This window comes from Danio aesculapii, chromosome 25, assembly GCF_903798145.1.
Source record: "Danio aesculapii chromosome 25, fDanAes4.1, whole genome shotgun sequence".
NCBI lineage: Eukaryota > Metazoa > Chordata > Actinopteri > Cypriniformes > Danionidae > Danio > Danio aesculapii.
Genome location: NC_079459.1, coordinates 26,115,371 through 26,122,870, shown reverse-complemented (window position 1 = coordinate 26,122,870; position 7,500 = coordinate 26,115,371). Strand labels below are relative to the sequence as shown.

At 32.7% G+C, this 7,500-nt stretch overlaps 1 protein-coding gene across 1 annotated transcript in view; it reads right to left on the bottom strand.

Moving 5' to 3' along the window:
• Positions 1-7,500, bottom strand: part of sv2bb (synaptic vesicle glycoprotein 2Bb) — a 50,859-nt gene that overhangs the window by 43,166 nt on the left and 193 nt on the right. The window contains exon 1 of the mRNA XM_056451990.1: positions 7,499-7,500. This exon is cut by the window's right edge and continues 193 nt beyond it. The gene's annotated coding sequence lies outside the window, so the exon portion shown is untranslated. The remainder of the gene's footprint in view (positions 1-7,498) is intronic.

Below are 7,500 nucleotides of genomic sequence, written 5' to 3'. Positions count from 1 at the left end.
AAGGCATATATAATTTTAGCATGTTTGGTTTAATTAGTGGGCATATTTTGGCTGAATTGAACACACAAAAGACAAAACATGTCTAAATGAACCACAAACAGGGCAGAATGTCACAAGATGCGACTATAAAAACTTAATTAACATTATTAAAATAATGAGAAATGCTAATTAAAATGTAATTCTTCAAATTTGAACAAGATTGTTTGCTGGTTAATGGTCTTAGCTATAAACAGAAAACTAGCATTGTTAATTCATTATCTGAACACTGAATTAAGATTTCTTTCATATTATTATATGGCTGTTTGGAATAATCGATTCTGATTGGTCAGTTGCTACATTGCAAGGTATGTTATGCCAGGATAACAACTGCTAAATAACAGTCTTATTTTGAAGTTCAAATCACCTTAACAACCACAATATTCAAAGCCATATACTTACATTCACATTCATATTTATTTGCTTGTCTGTCAAACCACGGGTTTTAACTGCTGTGTGCCATATTGTAAATGAATCATATGTATTGTAGGTCAATCTATGCTTCATTCAGCTAGCTAGTTTCTAGTTTCTGCTAGTTTCTGTCAGCTTTGCATTTTTGACTGTTTGGTGCCATCTTGTGGCTGAATAGTGCACAAGTTAGTGCATACTCCATCAGCTGCTTTCCTGTTTGTCAGCTTTGCATTTAATTAAAGATTTGATAAACTATTATGATATTGATTATTGCTTTTATTGGCCAACACCGATAATTGGTTCTATTCAATGATATTGATTACTTCTTTTATCGACCAATATTGATTATTTCTTTTATTGTGAAAACTGATTATTCATTCTAGCTAAGTAAACCGATTACTGCTTTTATCAACCGATATTGATTATTACTTTTATTAGCCAATAACGATAATTGATTCTATTCAATGATATTGATTACTGCTTTTATCAACAGATATTGATTATTGTTTTTATTGGCAAATACTGATTGATTATTCATTCTATCTAACTGATTACTGCATCTATCAACCATTATCAATTATTACTTCTATTAGCCAATACTGATAATTGGTTCTATTCAGTGATTCTGATTACTGCTTTTATCAACCGATATTGATTATTGTTTTTATTGGCAAATACTGATTATTCATTCTATCTAACTGATTACTGCTTTTATCAACCGATATGGATTATTTCTTTTATTAGCCAATACCGATAATTGGTTCTATTCAGTGATACTGAATACTACTTTTATCAACTGATATTGATTATTACTTTTATTAACCAATACTGATAATTGGTTCTATTCAGTGATACTGATTACTGCTTTTATCAACCGATATTGATTATTACTTTTATTAGCCAAAACCGATACTTGATTCTATTCAATGATACTGATTACTGCTTTTATCAAGCGATATGAATTATTACTTATATTAGCCAATACCGATAATTGGTTCTATTCAGTGATAGTGATTACAGCTTTTATCAACCGATATTGATTATTAATTTTATTAGCAATACCGATAATTGGTTTTATTCAATGATACTGATTACTGCTTTTATCAATCAATATTGATTTTTACATTTATTAGCCAATATCGATAATTGGTTCTATTCTGTGAGACCGATTACTGCTTTTATCGAACAATACTGATTATTGCTTTTATTGGAAAATACAGAGTATTGATTCTATACAACAATACTGATTACTACTTTTATCAACCAATACCGATTATAGCTGTTATTGGCCAATACCGATTATTGATTCTATTCAGTAATACTGATTTCTGCTTTCATTGATCGATACCGATTATTGATTCTGTTCAACATTATTGGTTACCAATACCTATTATTGCCTTTATATGTGAATACAGATTATTGGCTGATATTTCGGTGCATCTGTAACCATTACAGTCTATATGTTAAGTCATACATTATTTCGATTGAGAGTTTTAAAGTGGATGCTATGTGTGACTATATTGTAACTCTTTCAGAAATATATATTTTTTAAAAACACAAGCAAAGAATCATTCACAATGAGACTCGAAATGGATATGATGAAAGTCAAACTTGATTTCATATTGATTTTAACGTCTGAAAAAACGACTCTCTGTCTAATCAAACACAAGCATAAGATAAAACATGAAAGCTCAAGCTCTTAAAATGGATTTTTTCCAGCTGAAACCGAAGAGTTCATCAATAGCCATAAAGTGCCTTTGTCCGAATGCGTAATTATTCAATTAAAAAGCAGCACAAAGGCTCTCGGGGTGAAAAGCCGCCATGTTGATCTATTAGGGAAAACCCTGCTGTGCGCGGCACGCTATTAAAATATTAAACAGTCTGCAGACGCTCGTGCACTTCCACAAATTTGGCTGCGTTTTCTTCTACAGCTGACGATTAATGCATATATGTGTTATTTATTTCTGATTCCCTGTTAGTTAAGGAAAGCTCCTGGCTGACATGAAAACGGAGCTGTTTTTGAGTCGGATTAGAGCTTCATTGTGGCGATGTCGGCTCTGACACCCTGCATAGTTTTGACAGATAAACAGATAAAGTCGGAGGTTAATCCTGGTGATTTCTGGAAGCTGGTTGAAACACAAGCGAGGAGAAAGTGGATGGAATAAAGAAATCTCTTATTATAGTACATTAAAGCATGATGTTCTGGACAGGCTGCTCCAGCAATTTTCTTTTCTGCTCCCTCTTGAGATTCACCGTCCAGAAAAAAAGCTACTCTCGCAAACATAAAACACAAGCCTACTGTAGGAATGCAACATTGGCATTAAATGAACTGCCAGCGCTATGCTGAAATAAAGAAAAACAGGGATCTTTTTCCACATAATTGCATTCAAGTTCTTAGACTTCATCTAAAGATAGGTGAAAAGTTAACTATAATGTCACAGATTAGGAAGATAGCAGTGGTAACAATAGAGCCCCCTTTTTTTCCAGATCTGAAAGTATTTTTCTCATATATTTTTCCAATGTGGATTTTTAGAAAGCATTTGTTATTAGCCAAACCAGCTGCAAATGATTTATAATCATAACATTATAAAGTTTGATACGAAGCAAAGATGTACATGAAAATCTTCATATATGAATATTTGTACTACATTCTTGAAGCATTGTGAATGACAATCGAATTTAATATGGTGAAAAATGGAAAAACTATTAATTTGAAATTGCTGGTTGTGTCTATAGATTAAAAATGTATTGAGTTTATTGTAAATTATGTAAATGTATTAATATTAATGCAATAGTAAGTCCAAGGCACTCAAAGTAAGTGAAAAAAATATATTTAAATAATTGTTTTCACATATTTTTTAGAGCGTCTTGGAATTACGATTTCCTTGTTTATCTTTATGAATCCCTTTTCTAAAGAGCACCAGCACTTTAATTACGCTTGAAGCACTTTTTGTTTGATTTTATATTTGTATTTATATCAATACAGTAGTCCCTCGTTATTCGCGGGAGTTACGTTCTAAAAATAGGCGAAATCCGCAAAGTAGTTCGCTCTATTTATTACAATTATTATAGATGTTTTAAGGTTGTAAAACCCCTCACTACACATTTTATACACTTTTCTCAGATGGGCATGAACATTTTCACACTTTTCTCTCTTTAAACAATTTCAAAGTTCAAACCTTCATAGAAAAATAAGTCCAGTATTATAGAATTAAACCAAAGATCAAAACTTTTGATCTTCATTTATTTATTCCGTAATGGCGCCCTACAGCCGCATAACTTCTACCTTCTTTAGCATGTCCAGAAGTTCAACTTTTTGTGCGATGGTTAGCATCTTCCTCTGCCTTTTGGGTGCTACCTCAGGTGCCTTTGACGGTGCAGAATGTTTTGTCGACATTGTGTGGAGAAACTTGGAAATATACAGTACAGCACTTCAGAGTCACACCACTAGCAATCGAAGATTTATGTAAATTTGGCAAGCTGAACGCATTCTGTACTGTACAGGAGACATGGTACGGAGGAGATTAATTGACAATGGTCTACGACCAATCAGGACACAGAAAACAGTGTGCTAATCAGGACACAGATCACAATGCGCTGTAAAAAAAAAAGCATGTCAAATTGCACGAAAAAAGTCAGCAAATCTGCGAGGCCGCAAAAAGTGAACCGCGTTATAGCAATGGACCACTGTATTTATGTATATCATTTTTTTTTTTGCAGTGATGCCTGGAAGTGGGCGGGGCTAAATATATATTTAATCAATCTTAGCCTACTGTTACTAGCTAAGACATGCTAGTCTGATATGATGCTGCTGCTATCAAACAACACAATCCACGCTAGCATAGAGACTAGCTAAGACCTTCTAACCACTTTAGAGTTAAAATGTGCTTCAGTTAGCATGATTAGTTAGTAAGGTTTGATGGTGTAAGAGAAATTTATGACTAGTCGTCAGCTGAAAATCAGATATTTAGCATTACATGTTTATTATATGCTACATTGGTTAGCTGTATATGTTTAGCGTGCTCTGATAAGTGGTAATAGTAAATATTTTATAGAAAGTGTATGATTAGAGTGGTGAAAAGTGGCATAATGGCACTCCAGAAAAAAGCAGACAAAAATTGTCAGTCGCTACTTTCTGAGAAGATTGGTGGCTAAGCTAAGAGCAAAAGTGATTTAGCCAGATTAGCTTGTTACTTACTGATGATGGGAAATTTATTTTTTATGCTCCAATTCTGCTATCCCTTTGTTTTAAATGAAAAAAAAATGACTAAGGTTTATTGGTTATTGTTTATTGTTAAAACTCTGCTTCCCTATAGAAAAACTACAATTTCTTTTGGGTTTTTATTTTATTGCTCATACAGTCTTTTTATAACTAGTCTGACTAGACGTTCTGATTTGTTACAGACAATAATGTATTGTCTTGTAATAAATAGCTACAATAAGGTAAAGAACTACAATCAGCATTGACAATAACATTTTGGTCTGTATTTCAGAGGTCACCACAGTTGAATGAACCACCAACTATTCCATCATATGTTTTATGCAGCGCATAGCCAAATCCAGCTGCAACTCAGTATTGGGAAAATGATGGAAATTTAAAACTATCCATTTGAAGTTGCTGGTTGTGTGTATAGATAAAAATGCAAATACACTCAACTCAGAACTCTATGGAAGTGGGCGGAGCTAAAAATCTTTTTAAGCTTTTTAAAAAAGCTTTTTAAAACTAGGGTGTCCAGACGTCCTGATTTTCCACAGACAGTCTCATATTTCAGCTCTATTTTTAGTTTCCCGACTTGCAGCTTTGAATACAATTGAGAGAATCCACTTAGAATCATTATGGTTTTTTTTGGATTTACCTTTACTAGGTATGTGTTTTCAATCAATTTTTCATTTTTGTTAGCATGACAGAGCTTTGCAAAGACTAATTTAAGTGGAATGAATTTAAACCTGGTAAACTTGAAGGTTTTAACTCAAAATGAGTGGGATTTGACGTATCAATTTTTTCCCATGTTGGCAATTGCTTGGTATTTTGAAAAATCCAAGTAAATGCTTTAAGCCGGTTTTTAGATCTGTCAGTATTTTACATTTTACATTTTACACCATAATGCAAAAACTAGCTTGAATTATAATGAGCCAATTTGTAAACAAAATGTGTAAACAAAATTCAAGAATTCATAAGTAAAAATCATGAATATTTTAGCCAAATGAACTGGATTTGTTTATTTTCTAATCATGTTTTAAATTCACAAATTGGATTTCTGTATTTACGAATCCTGTTTTGAATTTTTGAACTAGATTTGTGTATTTTTTTAACCGTGTTTTGAATTTCCGAATTGGATTTGTGTATTTTCGAATCATGTTTTAAATTTATGAATTGGATTTGTGTATTTTCGAATCATGTTTTGAATTTACAAATTGGATTTGTGTATTTTCTAATAGTGTTTTGAATTTAAGCATTGGATGTGTATTTTCGTATCGTGTTTTGAATTTACGAATTAGATTTGTGTATTTTATATCATGTTTTGAATTTACGCATTGGATATGTGTAGTTTCGTATTGTGTTTTAAATTTACGAATTAGATATGTGTATTTTCTAATCGTGTTTTGAATTTACACATTGCATATGTGTATTTTCGTATCGTGTTTTGAATTTACGAATTAGATTTGTGTATTTTCATATCGTGTTTTGAATTTACGCATTGGATATGTGTATTTTTGTATCGTGTTTTAAATTTACGAATTGGATTTGTGTATTTTCGTATCGTGTTTTGAATTTACACATTGGATATGTGTATTTTCATATCATGTTTTAAATTTACGAACTGGATTTGCGTATTTATGAATCATATTTTGAATTGACAAATTTGATTTTGTGAATGTGAATTGTGTTGTGGATCTATGAATTGTATTTTTGTAAATGTATTATTTTTGAGACTAATCTGGCTCCATAGTATGCATTGAGTTTGTTCTGCTAACTCAAAGCAGTTTCGAAGATTTTTCTTTTTTTTTTTTTCTCGCTTCAAGCTGCCTCTAATAAGTCATTTTTCTATAACATGTTTTCTGCCTTTGATCACCAGGAATCCTCAGAGGAGCCGTTTGAAAGCAACAGAAGACAGCTAATGATCCACATATATCAGCGATGGTGAGAGAAACGTTTTTTTTTTTTTGGTTTACTTAGTCCTCTCATATGAATAAGTTCACCTGCAGTTAGACATGCTATAGCTTAGTACTATTAATACATACATTTCTTAATAATGATGATATTAATGATCATTTTTTGAGTCTGAGATAGTGCTTCTGGTGCCTGCAAGACATTTAGAAGATATAAATAATGCATATGTTTTTATCGAGAAGAAGACCCCCCCCACCCTTCAGTGCACAGTTTATAAATACACACTATCAACGCACAACTAGCATTCGCCCACATATTTCTGAACACGCATAGTGGAGTGCACTTAATATGATACATTATAGTTTAATCAGTTCACACGCTTGCATCATTGCACATTCTCATTTTCATAAACTTAATGGCGCTTTTCATGTCAAAAAGACGAGGCCAGGCGATTTTTCTTCCTTTCTACCGAAGAAATCACACACAAAAAAAGCAAGTTTCTTCATCAAACTTCTCTCCGCGATTGATGATCGTTCTGCTTTCATGATCGTGCACTTTATCATATTAGATTATTGCATCACTTAGTCTCTGCGGGAGAAATATTTTTGGTGAGTATTGATTATGTAACTGCTTCCAAAATCTACTAGGCAGCAACCTAGACGCTCATTGATTCATTCTATAAGCGGAGTCATCATCTAAACGCCTTTAAACTGTCTATTTGAAAGAAAAAACTCCTTTAGTTGAGTTTTCTTTGCAGCGATGCCTGGCTTTTCATGCCTCTGTGAGCTTCAAACAGACTTCGTTCCTTTAATATTTCATAAACTTTTACTCCCTGCAGTGCATTGCAGTCTCTAACATGGACTTTCATGGGAAACAAAGCAGAAGAAATCCCTTATATCTAGCACACAAGACATGCAAACAAACAATCAACTTTCTTACCG